Source organism: Hylobates moloch, unplaced genomic scaffold (assembly GCF_009828535.3).
Source record: "Hylobates moloch isolate HMO894 unplaced genomic scaffold, HMol_V3 SCAFFOLD_11, whole genome shotgun sequence".
Classification (NCBI taxonomy): domain Eukaryota; kingdom Metazoa; phylum Chordata; class Mammalia; order Primates; family Hylobatidae; genus Hylobates; species Hylobates moloch.
Genome location: NW_026652286.1, coordinates 75,401,977 through 75,421,754, shown reverse-complemented (window position 1 = coordinate 75,421,754; position 19,778 = coordinate 75,401,977). Strand labels below are relative to the sequence as shown.

Here is a 19,778-nt window from a genome sequence, read left to right as displayed (position 1 = left end):
TATAACTACAAATTATAAAGCTGTTATTAGAGAAACGACAAAGCTGTAAAGAAGAATACTGTTGGAGGAAGGGTTATCTGTTAAAGTTTGCTTACTAGAGAAAGTCTCTCTGGGAAAATAATGTTAAAAACAAAGCATCTAAATCCAAATGGCCAGGTGGGTGAATAGGTAGGAGGATTTAGACTACTCTAAGGAAAGAAAATGCAAATTAGTGTTGAGGCCCAGTGGGTTAAAAAAAATAAAAGTCCCTGGCATGTTCAAGGAACTGAAAGATGAGTGCCTTATTGGCATGTTGGAGAATAGGGGTGGAATAAGATATTAGACAGGTAGACACAATCAAATCATCCAATGTCTTTACAGTATACTAAAGAGTTGTATTTCACTTTCAGTGCATTGTAGATTCATCGAGTGAGTCTTAAGCAGATAAGTTATGCCAGCCATTATATTTTTGAATGATTACTTTAGCTGGAGAGAGTTGGAAGGAAGTGATGACAAAAGTTGGAACAGGTTAAAAATGACAGGGAAGGGTGGTAGGGACAGGGGACCTCTGGGTAGATTGAGAGACATGACTGGATTTTTTTTATTTTTTATTTTTTTTTATTTTTGGCCCTGTCACCCAGGCTGGAGTGCAGTGGTGCAACCACAGCTCACTGCAGCCTTGACCTCCCAGGCTTAGGAAATCCTCCCACCTCAGCCTCCTGGGTAGCTGGGACTACAGGTGTGCACCATCACTCCCAACTAATTTTTGTATTTTTGGTAGAGACAGGCTTTTGCCATGTTGCCCAGGCTGGTTGGGAACTCCAGGGCTCAAGCAATCCACCTACCCCAACCTCCCAATGTGCTGGGACTACAGGTTGAGCCACCATACCCAGCCCTGATATATACTTCAACATCATTCAGATTTCATGATAAACTAGATAGAGTTCTGAGAAAAAGGAAGGTATTAAGAATAATTCCTAGATTACCGTCTTGAACAAATTCTTGGATCACAGCAGCAGAGTCAGGGGAAGGCTGAAAGAGAAGCAGTTTTGTGGGAGAAAGTTAAGATTCAGTAGGAATCACCTCACCTTTTAAATATAGAAATTCTTGTAAGTTAACCGACTAAAGGCATTAGTAGGCCATTAGATGGAGGAATCTGGAGCTCAAAACAAAGTAGATAAAACTGTGGGTGTTTGGCGGCATCAGTCAAGCCATGGGAATAGATAAGTTTTTATGGGAAGATTGCAGAGATAAAAGAAGATGGTTCAGGACTGAACCTTGTAAAATGCCGTATCACTCAGACCAGGCCAGGATATGCTGTGGTAATGAGCACTTCCCGATTTTCAGTGGCTTAGAACTAAAAGTGCATCATAGTATTCCACTGAGGTCTCTACTCCAATTGTCCTCACTTCAAGACCCAGGCTGATGGAACAGGCACCACCTTGAACGCCAGCCTTCACTGCGGCGGAGGGAAAGAGTTATTGGTAAATTTCGCGCTGACTCCTAGAAGTCTGTGTGGATACAATAAACATCATTCTGTCCGTATTTCATTGGCCAAAGAAAATTACATTGCCTCATCTGACACTAAAGATGGGAAAATAATATACTGTCACACCTCTGGGAGGAGAATCAGAAATGTTTAGTAGAGGGCGCTAATCATAAACACAAAGGGCTTTCTCACAAAAACAAAAAAAAAGTAACATGTGTACCTGGGCTGCCGCCGAGGCTCGAGCCTGCGCAGTGAGCATCCCGCCCTCCGGCTGCTGGGAGCCTCCCAGAGCCGAGGGGCGGCAGGGACCAGACGCTGGCTTTGGGGCCGCACACCAGCCCCGCGGCTAACGACACCCGCGACGGGGGACTGGTTGATTTGGTTAAACAACTCCACTACCCACTGATTTCCTCAAAGACATTTTGGGAAGACGTCCAGGAGGACAGATTATTAAGGCCTTCTTAATGGACATTTGGAACAGGCAGAAGCAGACACTGCCTTCTAAATGCGGTTTTAAAGCAGTTACGGTGAATGATGGGGGCAGATCTCCACGTGTACAACACGGTTTTCAGCCCAGAGGACTGGCACGGCATTCAGAAATGGCAAGAAGTAAGACAAAGTATGAGCCTTTGAAGGTTGGAAGATTTGGAATTGAGTTTAAGTCTGGCTACCGTAGAGATGTTCCTTGTATCTTTAGTGGTGACTGGATTGCGATGTTTGAGCCTCATCAAACACTTTTTGGCCCACATGAGTGAGGCCAGTGTTGGAATGTCAAAGATGACAGCATTGAAATTCGTGAACTTTCTGACCAATTTCTGCCGTTTGTCGGCATTTTTGGAAGCACCAAGGAAACATTTATAAATGTCAATTTTCCAGAAACATTTTTTCCTTTTCCTTTTCGCCTGCATCCTCGACAGCTTAGTAGTAACCTCTACAGTAAGCAGAAGATTCTCCAGCTGTCCGTCTTTTAGGGCAGATGTAGACACAGTGCTGCTCTTTCTAAAAAGTGTGCAGGACGTCTCCTTATAATGTCCGAGAGGCGGACGGAAGGGAGAAACCGCTGTTTAGAGTGACTTAAAGGGCACTCTCTTTAGACGGCACTGAAACGTGAACGTCTGAATTCTATAAAGATCCTGGGAACTGCTCTAAGTAACAATTGTGAAAGGACTCCAAGCAATGGCATCAACTGTATAACATACCATGCCGGTATGAGAGCCTCTCTTCAGCGAGTTGTCCCAGATTGCAGGGATTTATGCAGTTATCCATGATTGGGTCAGTTTTAGAAGACAAGAGTACTGAGGATGTACAAAAGGCACTTGATTGGTGTGTAATGGTGTGGGTGGCCAAGGGATTTGCAGTAATCTTCAGTCTTTAGTGGATGAATTGAAATTTGTCCCAGTCATTGGAATAGCCACGTCTTTGTCAAGCAGAGACGGTGAAGCAAAAGGAGCAATGTCAGATGTCTCAGGAATAGCATTTTGTTTTCTTTACTGCAGGGTGGGGAAAGCAGAACGGGCCTCCCAGTTCACATCAGTGGGTTCTCTGGCCTCATAACAACATCAGGAACATAAAATGAAGAGATGTGGGCAAGTGGAAAGACCTGGCAGCTTTCTGGAGTGAATTTGTTTTCATGACTGTTGTCCCTAAAGTTTATGCTACTTTGATCTTAGATTCAATAGAACTTCTGGAGACAGAAAAAAAAGTAACAATCCTATATTTTCATTATTTTACAGTAGATTTTTGACAGAGAAATATGTACAAATGACCCAAAATCCAAAGGGAAGGAAATACCACTTTCATTGGCAAGAAGTTTTTCTCCCTCTCTTCTCATCGCAGCCAACCAGAGTCTTTTCCAAAGGTAAACAACGCTACTAATTTCTTATGAATCCTTTAATCTACTCTATGCATTAATGAGCACGTCTATTAAGCCTTTACTTTCTAACCCAAAGCGTGACATACTTTATATCCTATTCCACAATTCATTTTTGCTCACTTAATATATCTGGGAGACTGCTCTGTATCAGTGACAAAGAGCTGCATTATTCTAATTAATAGCTACATAGTAACCCAATATATGAATTCATCATTTATTTAACAATCCCTTATTAGGGCAAATTTGGGTTGTTTTCGGTATTTTGCTTTTTAAAAGAAATAATGTAATTAACCTTTTACATGTTACTTCACAAAGAAATACTGTAATTAATAACCCTTTACATATGTTACTTCACAAATGTGAGTGAATCCCTTAAAAAACTATCTTGCTTAAGGGCTAGGTAGAGGAAGAACTGGAAAAGCAATTCATTGATTCCACACTGCTATTGTTCGGATCATCCGTGACTGGCTTAAACTCCTGGAGGTGGGGGGATGTGCTTAATCTCACCCTAATCATGTTGATCAGTGGGTGAAGAAAGAATTGACATCAATATTTTCCACCAAAACTGTGAGATGAGAAAGTAGAAACAGTATGCCGAGGCAATCTAGGTAAAATGTTGGCAAAGAAAGTACTTACAGGAAATATTTTCTCTTGTGTTTACAGATTTGATTAATGGTTCCAGTGAATGCCTTTATTTGGGGGATGGTAAGGAAAAAAAGGAACTTCAATTTATAGACACTGTAAAAGGTGCTAGATGTGTGCAATTCTTTCGGTCCTCGTGTTAACCATGGCAAACAGTAATGTCTTTAGATTATAGACTTTTAGGCTTAGAAGGATGAATTTTCTCATGATGAGCAACTAGTAAGCAGCAGCACCGAAATTCCACTCCAGAACAGACTTAGAATCTGTATAGGAAACTCACTGTTTTCTTCTCTGCACCCACAACACTTCTGACACCAGATATGTGGGTTTTTTTTCACTCCAACCAATTCTTTAAATTTCCCAACACTGGGTGTCATGTAATTCAATTATCACACTAAATACCTGAAGTTAGTGCAGACCCCACAGGTTAAGGACACAATCCCATAAGACCGCTCTGCTTACTTCCAATGCTAATCACATGTCTGGGCCTCCTGAACGTCCCACAGACCAGCTATAAATGAGAGCTTTCTACAAACCACTCCTCATGGTCAATAATTTGCTAGAACAGGTTGTAAAACTCAGGGAAACATTTACTTAAATTTATTGGGCTGAAAGCTCCAAGCTTCTAATCATGGCTTGGTCTTTCTGATGACCAGCCTCCTTCCAAGAGCCCACCAAGAGTCCCCTCATTAGAACAAAAGATGTTCTCATCACCCAGGAAATCCTAAAGGACGAGGGGCTCTGTGTCAAGAACCAGGGTCAAAGACCAAATATTGGAACAAAAGATATGCCTACCACCCCTATCTATAAGGCTATTAGGAGCTCCGTCTCAGAAACCAGGGCAGAGAGCAAACATTAGAACAAAAGTGTCTCCTAGAACCCCTATTATTCAGAAAATTCCAACGGATTAGGAGCTCTGTGTCAGGAACTAGAGCAGAAACCAACATATGTATTTCTTATTATTTCAAAGACCCCTACATTAAGACAAGACCAGCACTAATGGCAAATTCACTAGGATTCCCAGAAAGAGATAAGGTGAATGTTTTAATGCTTCCTACTTCTGAACAGTTTTTGTTCAGAAAATTGGGAGTATGCCTGCACCTTCAGGAAGGGAACAAGTGACTTCAGCTTTGCAGAGATTGAGAGGGTTGCTGAGAACAGGCTGGGAGTTACCAATAAGTAGCCACAGAATGGTGGTAACCAGACAGAAAAGAAAGTAAGTGAATATAACCTGAATGAGCTTGGAAGCACGTTTTTTCCCCAACCAATCCTCCAGATGATAATGCAACCTAGCCAATACCTCGAGAACCTATGAAGAGGACCCAGCTAAGCTATACCCATACTCATCACCCACAGAAACTGAAATAATACGTGTGTGTTGTTTTAAGCTGCCCAGACTCATGACCCACGGAAAGTGAAATAATAAATGTGTGTTGTTTTAAAATTAGTGGTTGTTTTCTACTCAGCAATAGATATCTAATATGTTGAGTGATTGCCTTATTTGGAGCCACAGCCACATAGCAATTATCCAGATGATTCAGGCCAAAATCAATTTCTGCTACAAAAAGTCTGGAGGCAGAAATATGCCACCCACTTTTGGAGCTCGTAACCAGCAGTGATACCCCTGACACAGAGAGACAGATAACTGTGTCTAGGGTGGGCTTTAAGGAAAAATTTTAAAGTGGAAATAAATAGCCATTAATGCTCTCACTTTATTTGGGGTATCTTTCTCTTATCTTTCTGTATTTTACTCACCTCTTTTTCCAGGCACCAAGCAGCACTAGAACACAGAATTTGCAGTCATTAATAAAATAATGCATGATAACAAGTTTAGAGTGTGAGTTATAAATGTTCCTTTCTTGCTATTGACTAACATTAGGACATACGATAAATATGCATGTTTTAAGAGACAGAGAAGTGGTAGAGTTAGAGCAAAACACACACACAGAAAGACAGACAGGCAGACAAACAAAGAGAGACAGAGAGGAGGGAAAGGGTGACACGATGGTGATAAGACAAGTGTAGGGAGGAATACATGAACTGTATTTGAATTGCAGGAAGATGATTCAGGTATGAGAAGGCCGAGAAGCAAAAATCTGTGAATCTGCATTAGGAAATTCCACTGGGACCAGCCACCTAAGGGGAAATCTTGAGATCAGGGAGAGTAGAGTAACCTGGAGAGCAGTTTCATGCTAAGTCCTGGGGTGTAGCAAACAACCTTGCAGGTGGGCCTTCATGCCTCAAGGACCAGGAGCACAGAGAGTTCAAGCTGGTCCACCTAACCACTCTAAGTGGGGAAGGGAGTGCTTGCATGAAGTGGGTTTTGGGAGGTTGAATTGCAGTTCTACCTCCTCCACTCCATCATTCATTGATTAATTTACTCATTTAACAGATACCCACTGAATGTCTACTGTATAGTGGGCAACATATGGGGCACAGAGTTTCACAAACATGGCCACACTCTTACAGAGCATATATTCTCCAGAGGGAGATGGAGAAGTGAGCAGTCTATGTGATACGCTACCAAGCGTGATGGCCATAATGGGGGAAGCACACAGAGCTGTGGGATCACCAAGGAGGGGCTCTGCCCCCAATGCTGAGAGATTAGGGAGGCTTCCAAGAGGAGTAGACATCTATATGGAGAGTCAAAGGGCAAGAACTTAAGAGGTAAGAAGAAGGGAGGTGGTCCAGGCAGAGAGAGATAAGAGTACTGGAGAGTGTCGATTACTTCTCTGGCCCAAAGCAGTGGTTCTCAAGCCATCCGTAGTGGAGGACCAGTTCCTTACATTTCCAGTTCATCATGGATAATTTGTAAAATACAGTGAAAGGGAATTACTATGAAAATGAGATGACAAAGACATTTTTAAATATTCAGTTTTTAAATTATTAGACTAGATCCAATAGACATAAAATTACTTTATCAAATTATTGTAAAAGCATGTTTGATTGCTGAGCTTATCACAAACCAATTACAGTTCATGAATCATCCCCGATTCACAGACTGCACTTTAAGGAGCGCTTGCCCATAGCATACAGGAAAAAGAGAAAAATTACAGTCTAGAGGATTCTTGATGAAACAGACAAGGAAAAGAAGAATCAGTGAGCTGTTACCAGAAGCTTTTTCTGGGTGTAGGTAGCATTCAGACTGCAGAAACCTGTGGCCAGAGAGTCATCATGCATCCGTCTGAATTGCAACCATTGAATTCTCACCACACCCAATGTCTAACACTAGTTAATTAGGTGGAAATTGGGACACAATCAGTGAAACAGAGGGTTTTAGAGGAAGCTGAAGAAGGAATTAGGGATAATCAACTTCCCCTTCCCACTTCAGCTTCAAAGCTTTTGTTAGTTTATAAGAATCCTCTGACTCTAAAATGAACACCCCTTCCAATTCAATGGTTTCTGTTTAAAAGGGGGGGAGAAACAACAACAACAAAGAAATGATAATAATAAAAAACAAGCAAACAAGCAAATAAACAACAAAAAAACTTCCACAACAGCGAAAGCTTTCCCACACATCCATCTGCGTCTGCTTGCCTGGCTACAGCCTTGTTTCTCAGGACTGGCTGCAGAAGTTTTCTTTGCTGAGATGCACTCTCTGGCCCTCCTGAGCTGTGTTGCACATACCTCTTGTACATTCCCAAGATACACTCCAATCACAGCACTTACCACTCTTTATTTAACTGTCGCCTCAAGTTCATCCTACATTGGACTGCAACTTCCCTTAGTTATATTCCACTGTAATTCAGAGATTGGTACATGGTAGCTACTCTGTAAATCACTGTTTGTTAAATGAAAGCATGCATAACTCCCTTGAACTAGGAAGAAAGTAATGTCAATTTTAGAATGTGAAGACTGACAGGCATCTGGAGTTATCTGGAGAGGAAGGGCATTCCAAGGGAAGCAAGCTGCACGCACAATGCCATGGAGACATTAAAGGAAATGTTTGAGGAATCTCAAGGGAACATCTGAGAGAGTCAAGAAAGGGAGTCCAAAGGGCTAATATCCAGAATCTATAATGAACTCAAACAAATTTACAAGAAAAAAACAAACAACCCCATCAAAAAGTGGGTGAAGGACATGAACAGACACTTCTCAAAAGAAGACATTTATGCAGCCAAAAAATACATGAAAAAATGCTCATCATCACTGGCCATCAGAGAAATGCAAATCAAAACCACAATGAGATACCATCTCACACCAGTTAGAATGGCCATCATTAGAAAGTCAGGAAACAACAGGTGCTGGAGAGGATGTGGAGAAATAGGAACACTTTTACACTGTTGGTGGGACTGTCAACTAGTTCAACCATTGTGGAAGTCAGTGTGGCGATTCCTCAGGGATCTAGAACTAGAAATACCATTTGGCCCAGGCATCCCATTACTGGGTATATACCCAAAGGATTATAAATCATGCTGCTATAAAGACACATGCACACGTATGTTTATTGCGGCACTATTCACAATAGCAAAGACTTGGAACCAACCCAAATGTCCAACAACGACAGACTGGATTAAGAAAATGTGGCACATATACACCATGGAATACTATGCAGCCATAAAAAATGATGAGTTCATGTCCTTTATAGGGACATGGATGAAGCTGGAAACCATCATTCTCAGTAAACTATCACAAGGACAAAAAACCAAACATCACATGTTCTCACTCATAGGTGGGAATTGAACAGTAAGAACACATGGACACAGGAAGGGGAACATCACACTCCGGTGACTGTTGTGGGGTGGGGAGAGGGGGGAGGGACAGCATTAGGAGATATACCTAATGCTAAATGACGAGTTAATGGGTGCAGCACACCGACATGGCACATGGATACATATGTAACAAACCTGCACATCGTGCACAGGTACCCTAAAACTTAAAGTATAATAATAATAAAAAAAAGAAAAAAAAGAAAGGGAGTCACATTAATTTATGTTTTAGAGAAAATATATGAAGCATCAGCTTTCTAACATGTGATTAAGTATAAAATTAATGAAACATTTCAGCAAATGAAACAGTAGGGTAAAATTTCTTCCCAAAGTTTGTAAGTCATTGTTTTTCATTTAGTCACTCATTTAGCACATTTGTTCATTTAATAATCATTCCATTGCATCCATCAAATCTGTTTTTGAAGTAGGAAACATAAATAAGAAATAAATTGCCCACTCACTGAGCTAAGTAACACACGTTACCACTACATGTGTAGTATATCTCAGCAGCAATAAAATAGGAAAGAAAAATTACTTCATCAATTAAACAAGCATGCACTAAAGAAATGCCCTGGTTTCTTTTTCTCTCTCTCTCTCTCTCTCTTTTTTGAGACTGAGTCTCGTTCTGTCACCCAGGCTAGAATGCAGTGGCACGATCTCAGCTCACTGCAACCTTCGCCTCCCAGGTTCAAGCAATTCTCATGCCTCAGCTTTCCAAGTAGCTGGCCCACCACCATGCCCAGCTAATTTTTTTCTTTTTTTTTTTTTTTTTAGTAGAGATGGGGTTTCACCATGTTGGCCAGGCTGGTCTCGAACTCCTGGCCTCAAGCGATCCTCCCACCTACGCCACCCAAAGTGTTGGGATTACAGGCGAGAGCCACTGCTCCCAGCCTGCTTTGTTTCTTAAGGATTAAATCAAAGGCGGTAGTTGAAGATATACACAACCTCTTAATCCCTGCAAAGTCAGTAGGAAATCCAACCCTTTAATTTCTTCCCTAGAAAAAAGACATAGTGAATCATAGACCTACTTATATTTAGAAGCAGATTGATAATTATACATACTAGTAAGACCTTCCCAATCAACTTAATGGAACGTCACTGCATCATTATTAGCTACAACTAAAAGGTGACAAAAGCATGATAAGTGAATTTAGAGCGTAAGTTATCTAGCTTGGAAATTTGCCACCTCCACAATTGTTCTTAAAATCATATTTGGCTCACAGATATGATAATGGTGATGATAACAATGATGATTATACAATGATGCAATACCTAGTAACACAGCTGCTTCTTGAGCAATGCTCCCAAATCTCTAAAGCAGATGATTCAACTTGGTTTATTGTGGAGATTCAGCAGATATTATTTGTTTTTTCCTTGCTTTATTTAACTGCACAGCAACAATTTCCTCAAGAGTCATTTCCTGTGGTAAGTTTAAATCCTCTTAAAATGAACTAACCCTGTTCCTTGAATCATAGTCATATTGTTTTGCTTTCTAAGAAATAAAACAACTGAAAATTCCAAGATCTCAGTTTCCTCATTTGCAATGTAAGGGGGTTTAATTAGGTTTTGTGATTTGTTTGTTTATTTTACCGTTACAGAATAGTGGTCCATATTTTGGGGGTATATGTGATATTTTGGCACATGGATACAATGTGTAATGTTTATACCAGGGCAACTGGGAAATTCATCACTCCAAACATTCACCCCTTCTTTATGTTGTGAACATTCTAATTCTTCTCTTCCAGCTACTTTGAACTATACCACAAATTATTGTGAATCATAGTCATCCTACTGTATTGTCAAAAACTAGATCTTATTCCTTCTAACTGTATCTTTACAACAATTATAATTAGACTTTTTTTTTTTTGAGACCAAGTCTTGCTCTGTCACCCAGGCTGGAGTGCAGTGGCACGATCTTGGCTCACTGCCAGCTCTGCCTCCCGGGTTCACGCCATTCTCCTGCCTCAGCCTCCCGAGTAGCTGGGACTACAGGTGCACACCACCATGCCTGGCTAATTTTATTTTTTTATTTTTTAGTAGAGACGGAGTTTCACCGTATTAGCCAGGATGATCTTGATCTCCTGACCTCGTGATCCACCTGCCTCAGCCTCCCAAAGTGCTGGGATTACAGGCGTAAGCCACCATGCCTGGCCATAATTAGAGATTTTTAAAGGTATCTGTTAACTCTAACAAAAAAATAGCAATCATGAAATACTCTGTAACAAATACCAAAGTAGATATATGTTATATATATAATTTTGTTTAATTCTTCTGAAAACCATTTTGGGATTGGGGGAAATTTTATTACTATTATTATAATTTTCTAGTCAAGAGAACAGAACTAACTTGAGTCTTCATACCCAGTTAGAAGTAGGGTTGTATTTCCAATCTCTACCTGCTAAATCTCTATCTACCTCATACCCAAAATCTGTCTCCCATTCGACATTCCATAAGCCCATGATTATACAGGTTTTCAGAATTTTCAGGGTAGCAATTTAGAATGCCAGCCATTTGGAGTTTGTATCATGCTGTCTTATATTTTTAATACCTTTCTTTACATTCTTTCTTTTAGAGCAAGAAGTCTCTGTTCTCCAACCAGTGACCCAAACATTACCTTGTGTACAATAGCGATGCGTGTATAGACCTCCAACACATGATGGATAAGAACACATTCTCCCCTCTCACACACCAAGGACATGGGCTGCATTTCTCTGAGTATCTCTGTTTACCTTTTATTCCATATAATACCTGATCACAGTGTAAATTTTTGATGTCAGGGAAATAATGATTTCTGTTGTATTAGTGCAATTTATAAAACACATGTCTATAACAGTATATCTCTATCCTGTAAAAAAAAATTTCATACATAAAGGAAGACAAACAGTCAAGCATAAGGCAAAATATAAGAAGTCCTTTAAGAAAGCTACAAAATACCACAGAATTCCAATAAGTTAAACAATACGATGTCTGACAGAAAACAAAATCTAATCCATGTTAGATTCATTGACATGAAATTCTTAGTGTAGTAGGCTTAGACTTGGAAATAGAAAGCAACAGCTCTAATTCTAGTGCTCTTCACTAGATGCATGATCTGGAACAAGTGATGGAAGGCCATGTCTCTAAGTTTTCTCATTTGACAAGTAAGAGGTTTCTATTAGATTGGTGATTTTTAAACTTGCTCCATTGTTCCACGGTATTTGGGGGTTATGTTAGAGGGGACATAGAGAGAGGTAGCAGGATGAAGGTGAGTCTCTAGAGTTCAATGCTTCTACTTTAAGCACAACTATTATGCTTTGCTTTTTTATCTGTTTGCAAATTTGATCTGTTTGCTGGACACACACACAGACTGCTGCTTCAGTAAAGCATTCAGTATTATGACATTAATTGTTGTCAAGCACTATACTGAATAACCACCAGATTTCTTATTGTATGAGTCTTCATGAAGATGACATCATGTGTAATTTCTTGCTCAATCCCGGTTATGACAATGGTGGTTTCCTCAGTTTTTCAGGAGTTCCCCTTTCCTGTTTCTGAGGCTACTGAGTGAACTAGGGGATCCCTGGCAGGAAGCATCAGGAGCACTGAGGTGATGGCTTCTCCACAGCTAGTACATGCGCCCTGTGGTGGGCGGGGAGTTCCACCCTCATTTTGGCTGGGAAAAGATGACCTATATTCCATTTGTCCTAGAAAATGCCTCCTTTCCTGATTTCCCTTGCCTCTGCAGCAACAGAAGTCCTGTGGGAAAGAGAGAACTTGGGTTTTCCTGAGAAATTCATTGACTTCCCCTTTTCTATTTGCATTCACGTGATACTCCATTTAGATGGGGAAGTTGTGGTTAAACATTAAATTGAGAGAGGAGAATGTGTTCTTAACCATCATGTGTTGGAAGTTCATACACACATCTCTATTGTACATAAGGTCACTGTCTTCTGTGTAATTGCAGCACTTTGTATGAATCTCTTACAGCACAAACTAAAGGTATCATGCATGAATAATTTACTGGCCTATTTTTCCTTTCTCCAGCCTAAGTGACTGGAAATATTAAGAAAATATTTGTTGAATGGAGGAAGACACATATGAATGGATAAATAAATGCAGCCTAGCCCCCTGGATTAAATGTGTTCAAGCATTCATGGAGAAAGTATTACTAAATGTAGTAAAGAAAAAAATCTGGCTACTCTGCTAAAGAGAAGGAAGCCCTGAGACTTCATGAACAGAGAGAGAGAGAGAGGGAGACCCTGGTGTCCCTGCTGATCCCAGCCTTCCAATCTTCTCCACCAAAGCACCAGACCTGTGATGAAGCCAGAACATCTTGGGTGTTCTAGCCCCAGTCACGATCTGACTGCCGCCAAAAAAAAAAAAGTTCCAAACAACCAAACTGTGCAGTTGAGATCCAGTCATAGAATCATGACAGATAGTTAATTGTTACTGTTTTAAGACACTAAATCTGCAGTGGTTTGTTATAAGCTAAATATATATAGGAGAGGCAACCAAGTAAGCAAACAACAAATAATATCCCACAAGGTAGAAGGCTAAGCAGGATCTATACCATGCCTAGAATCTACATGGAAGACCTTTCCCACGACTTCTGGGAAAATGAAGCTCATCCTTAACAGAAAGAATGGCAGAGAGCTTTATTATGGCACTCACACACACACAGAAAAAATATAATGGAAAAAACCAATTGGGTCACTTAGGGCAACATAATTCATTTTTCCTGCAGATATATTAGTATCAGTTACCAATTGCAGCTAGTCAAAAAGAGGGAAAATCCTGGCCAAAGTGGTGAAACCCCATCTCTACTAAAAATACAAAAATTAGCTGGGTGGGGTGGTGTGCGCCTGTAGTCCCAGCTACTCGGGAGGCTGAGGCAGGAGAATCGCTTGAATCCAGGAGGTAGAGGTTGCAATGAGCCAAGATCACACCACTGCACTCTAGCCTGACAATACAGCAAGACTCTGACTTAAAAAAAAAAAAAAAAAAAAAGAGGGAAAATAAAATTTAGAGTAATATCAAAAGGAAATCTCTTTCTTGGAGGCACCAGAACAAAGACTCACCTCCACACCTTCTGCTTTGAGTTATCTGCTGCTAAATTGCCGGATGTGTATGTTTCATCTTCCCACATAGAGGATGCTGTGATGACAGCAGAGGCCATGTTCTTGTGTGGGACATAGTTGCTTTAATCACTTGCAATGCCTAGTATAGTGTTCTGCGATTAGTAGGCTCTAAGTAGTCAATAACTGATGAAATTTATGGCTAACTGACCCATCTTTTAATCATGTAGATCATTAGGTCAACACTGTCCAATATAAATGTAATAAAAAGACTGAGTGCAATGGCTCATGCCTGTAATCCCAATCCTTTGGGAGGCTGAGGCTGGAGGATCACTTGAGCCCAGGAGTTCAAGACTAGCCTGGGCAACATAGTGAGACTCCATCTCTACAAAAAAAAAGTTAGCTGGGCATGGTGGTGTGCACCCATAATCCTAACTACTTGGGAGGCAGAGGCAGAAGGATCACTTGAGCTCAGGAGTTCAAGGCAACGGTGAGCTGTGATCATGCCATTAATTCCAGGCTGGGTGGCAGAGGGAGACAGAAAGGAGAGGAGAGGAGAGGAGAGGAGGGGAGGGGAGGGGAGGGGAGGGGAGAGGAGGGGAGGGGAGAGGAGAGGAGAGGAGAGGAGGAAAGAGCCTCATGTAGAAATTTAAATTTTCTAGTTGCCACGTTTTTAAAAGTAAAGAGAAAACAAGACAAATTTTAATAAAATATTTTATGTAACCCAATAGATTTAAAATATCATTTTAGCATGGGCTACCAATATTTAAAAATCATAAATGAGATATTTTTCATTTTTAAAAAATGCTTAATCTTCAAAATTTGGTGCATATTTTGCACTTGCAGCACAGCTCAGTATTAGCCACATTTCAAAGGGTTCAGTGGTCACAAAGATTAGTAGGTACTGATCCAGCTTCATAACAGAACAACTGATTGCTGTCAATGTCCTCTCAGAAATATGCTTCTCATGTAGAACTTTCACAGTCATTAATTTTCACTGAAAAATGATTCAGCTAACAAGTTTGTTTCATTTTATTTAGCTTTATGATGCACACTAGCAAAAGCCAAGATTATCTTAACAAAGAAAATATTGTAGTATTGTAGTGTATTGCGTGTTTTAGCAGACCCAACCAGTGCGGGGCAGGAAATAACATCCTATATGGAGGAGACCCAGGTTCCTTTGACTGGCGACGGGCTTTGGGAAGCACATTTTACTTGTGCCCTTTTTCTCTCTCTTGTGTTGCCATAGGACCCTGTCTACGTGGCAGTCCTGGAAGGTAGTAGTCCTAACAAGAAGCAAGAGACCAGGGGACATCAGGTCAATAACTCTCGATATCACTCCTAGCAAAAACTAGAATCCCTGCAATGCTCTACAAGCTCTCCCTCTCATCTGCCTCTGTCTTTGCAATCACTCACCTTGTCCCCTACTACTCTTCCCTTTGCCCACTCTGCTCCAGCCACACTGGTCTTGGTGCTATTTCTTGAATGTGTGCTCATTTACTCCTCAACACTCTGCACAGGTCGTTTCCTCGGACAGGAGCGCTTTTCCCCCAGATATTTTTATGGCTGACTTAGCCATGCTTTACAGCTTTGCTTAACTGTGTAGGATGGGGTGTGTTTCATTGTTGATGGCCTTATTGATGATAATCATGAGTTTGCAAAGGCAACTGGTTGACTTTCAATATGTCACAATTTCTGATGAATATTGAGACTGCACATTGCAAATGAAGAGGATGTCGCCCTAGGTGAATCACACAGCATTTTGTTGTTTTCTGGGAGTGCAGGACCCTACATAAAGAGGGAGCCTGTGGGCTGAGACACTGGAACAGCAGTCAGGTAGGGAGCCATCACTTGCCTTCCACTGAGAAGGAAGACAAAGGCCAGCGTGTCCAGACTTTTTTTTTTTTTTTTTTTTTTTTTTTTTGCTGCTGGTGCTGCTCTGGGGTGTGGGGTTGCAGAGCTTCCCAGCGACTCCAGAAACACAAGAACAAGATGCAGAGATGGTCCAGGTAAATGCTGCATTACACCTGCCAGTAATGCAAGTGTGTTCCCATTTTTCAAAGGTGAAGAGGTAGGAATTCAAGCAAGTTTGGGATTCATTTAGGAAACAAGTAGTTTGTCAGGAACAGGTCCCCTCATTTAAAAAAAAAACAAAAATATATCGCTGGGTGCAGTGGCTTATGCCAGTAATCGCAGCACTTTGGAAGGCTGAGGTGGATCGCTTGAGTTCAGGGTTTGAGGTTGCAGTGAGCTATGATTGCACCCCTGCACACCAGCCTGGGCAACTGAGCAAGACACTGTATCAAAAAAAAAAAAGGAAAGAAAGAAAGAAAGAAAGAAAGAAAGAAAGAAAGAAAGAAAGAAAGAAAGAAAAGAAAAAAGAAAAGAAAAGAAAATAGAAAAAAAGAAGGTAAAGCTAGAGGGAACCAAAGGAGCAACACATAGACTGGCTGTACTAATTGTGATTCTGACCCCAAGAGTAAAGCTAGACTTAACAATGGCATGGGTTCTTCTACCACAATAACATTTCTGCACCACTGCTAAACATAATAAGGACTATGAGATCATTACAGAAGCAGACAGATTTTTTCCCTCTTCTCATTCAATTAGTAAGGAAAAGGGCTATATTGTTACAATAGTGAAATGCTGCAATTTTTCAGAAAACTGAGAAAGACTTTACTTCTACTCTTTTAGTATTCTTTTCTTTATCAGAAATACCTAGAAAACTGCTGCTACAACTTGAAGAGTGAAATCAATCAATTTGGAAGGCAGAGGGACAGTAGCCCAGTGCTTGAGAAGCTGAAGCAAATGCAGAATTTCTTCGGGCTGAAGGTAACTGGGAAGCCAGATACGAATTTGATGAAGCAGCCCAGATGTGGGGTGCCTGATGTGGCCCCCCTCGTCCTCAATTAAGAGAGCCCTTGTTGGGAGCAAACACATCTGACCTATAGGTAACCAGACTGTGCACCAGAGTGAGAGAGCTGTTTCCCACCACAGTGGGAAGAAATGAGGTTCCCTGTGTCTCTGTTCTCTCCTTTATCATTTTAAGGATCAAAAGTACACGCCAAATCTGCCTCAAGAGGATGTGGACCGTGCCACTGGGAAAGCCTTTGAACTCCAGAGTAATGCCTCAGCCCTGACCTTCACCACGGACTTTGAGAGTGAAGGGGACATAATGTTATCCTTTGTGTGAGGAGGTAAGCTCTTCCTCCCAAAACCATTCTGAACATTCCCTCCTGCTACCCTGGGATCTGCTTCATCAGAATTGCTGATGCAGGAAAGGCTCACAGATGAAGAGTGTCTTTTGGCTCCTTGCTATAGCTCTTTTATCTCTCCTGGGTAAGGCTGAATAAAACAAGGATATGTCTTTGTTGAATTCTTTTTCTTGCAGATCTCCATGACAATTCTCCCTTTTATGGACATGATGGTTGTCTTGCTCATGCATTCCCACCTGGACCAGGTATCGGAGGAGATGTTCATTTTGATAATGATGAAACAAGGACCAAGGATTTCAGAAGTGAGTCAGCTAATTCCTTCACTGCCTCTTTTATTGTTCCTTCCCATAGCTTATAGAATTTTTTTTGTTTTATCTAAAAGAATGCTTTCAGTAAAATAAACCAATTTTACCTTTATTAGTATAAATACTTTAATAAATATAAACTGTTGATACTATAAATCACTTTATAAAGGTAACTATTTTGTCTCATTTCATAAAAATGTAAGAGATATTATTTCTTCAAGCTGTGTAATTTTACTGACAAAAATATATTACTCTAAAATTTTTACTAGGATGTTTAATATCATATCATTATGTACGTTTGTCAAATATTCAGTGCTTTGAAAATATTCAGGTTTTTGGATTTTGTATGCATAAAATGTAAGGACACTTGACCCTATCACAATGCAAAATGAGTAATTTAAAGGAGTTTATTTGAGAGGCCGAGGTGGGTGGAGCACTTTTAGGCCAGGAGTTCAAGACCAGCCTGGCCAACATGGTGAAACCCTGTCTCTACTAAAAATACAAAATTAGCTGGGCATGGTGGCATGTGCCTGTGGTCCCAGCTACTCAACTTGGGAGGCTGAGGCACGAAAATCACTTGAACCAGGAGGCAGAGGTTGCAGTGCGCCAAGATCGCACCACTGCACTCCAGCCTAGGGGATAGAGTGAGACTCTGTCTCAAGAAAATTAAAAAAAAAAATTAAAAACCAGTTTAAATAAGCAAAGAATCTTGAAACATACTAGCATAAAGTGTATATCTTGCCAATAAGGAGGATTTTTAAATATATGAAGTTTCAAACTGCCTTTCTATGAGGTAGTAACTTTTATTTGTGCAGAGATACTCTGGCTTCATGATGTAAGATGAACTGACATTCTGGAATAACCAAATGAACAAATACAGAATCCTTTATCTGGAGTCAGCCTAGTCAAAAGCTCAGATGTGTCTTCTGTAGAAGGTGTCCATCTGCCTCCCACCCCTGCAGTCCTGCAGGGTGCCCACCACACACACACACACACCTGTGCAGCTTGAGAAGTGACCCAATTATACTAAGAAGAAAGGTCTTCTCGAGTGCACCTTACATTGGAAAAAACTCTCCATCCACTTCTTGTGAAGTAAATGTCTGGAGGAAATTCTGTCTAATATCTACTAGACTCCAGGCAAATCTTTTCGTGGCCGATATTTTGTTGACAGGCAGTAAGTACTGGGTCGTTCAGGAGGATCAACTGCTGAGTGGCTACCCCAGGTACATCTACAGCTCCTTTGTCTTCCCTGAAAGGGTGAAGAAAATTGATGCTGCCATTTATGAGGAGGACACTGGAAAGACACAGTTCTTTGTTGCCAATGAGTATTGGAGGTAAAGACCTACCCTCAGAAATCTTGGGAAATCAGATCACTCTGGTGGAAGGAGAGTTGCCTTTTAAAATTTTTCTCAAATTTCACTGAAACTTTCCTTTTTTCTGGGAATGAATGCAGCCAGGCCCAGAGCCATTCAGTCCCCTACCTGTTATCACACTGCTGCCTAGCAAGGCAAGGAACTTGTTGGCTTGCATTTGAAAAGCAGATAAAGAGCAGAACACACAAAGGGAACTAGAGGCATCCAAAAAGGAGAAAATGAAGCATTTCTCCTTGATAGGACAGAACATGGAGCCCAAGGGAAAATTTGAATCAGATTTTTATGGTTGAAAATATCTTAGAGTTTGTCTAGTTTGCCCCACTCTCCCTTCCAGTTGAAATTTCTTAATAGTTTCATGCAAACAATGTACCCATCCATAATTTTTAAAAGCAGCCATTGGGGTTTTGCAAAATTGAGGCACAGATAGTACCTACCTCTCAGATTTGTTGTGAGAATTAAATGAATCTTCATATAAAAAGCACTTAGGACAGTGATTAGTACATGGAAAGTTCTACATGAAAGTTAAGTGTTTTTTATTGTTTTTATATTAACCACAATGTGATATTTTTAGTTATTTTTTGTTACCAGGTATGATGAAAATATGCAGTCCATGGATGCAGGTTATCCCAAAATCATTGATGACCTCCCCGGAATTAGTAAAAAAATTGACCTGTTTTGAAAAATAAAGGTAAAGACCATTCAATTTCCCCATTTCACTATCATAAAATTACATATTTAGTGTTATATAGATAAGACAGTAAACTGTGTACACAAAAATATGATATTTTCAAGAGTTCTTGTGAAAAATCATTATCTAGTTTCTTTTATTTCTAGGTTTTTTCTATTTCTTTTGTAGAAGAAGGCAGTATGAATGTAATACTAAAAGGAAGCGAATTTTGACTCTCCTGAAAACTAACATCTGGTTCAAGTGCAAAAATAACTGATGGTTGACTATCACCAAACAGAAAAGAAAAAGTATTTTTAATGAGCCCAAAATATGTTCTTTTCCAAGAAACCAGGTATTTCAGTATTTTATTTTAGTCTCTTGGTAACACAAGGCAGAGACATAGAAATACAATCTTATTTAACTTCAATCTGAACATATTCTATGTTAGCTAGAATGTATTGCTTCATGAACT

At 40.4% G+C, this 19,778-nt stretch overlaps 1 pseudogene; it reads left to right on the top strand.

Moving 5' to 3' along the window:
* Positions 1 to 2,002: 2,002 nt before the first annotated feature.
* LOC116476192 (sacsin-like) lies at positions 2,003 to 19,318 on the top strand (annotated as a pseudogene).
* The last annotated feature ends 460 nt before the right edge of the window (positions 19,319 to 19,778 follow it).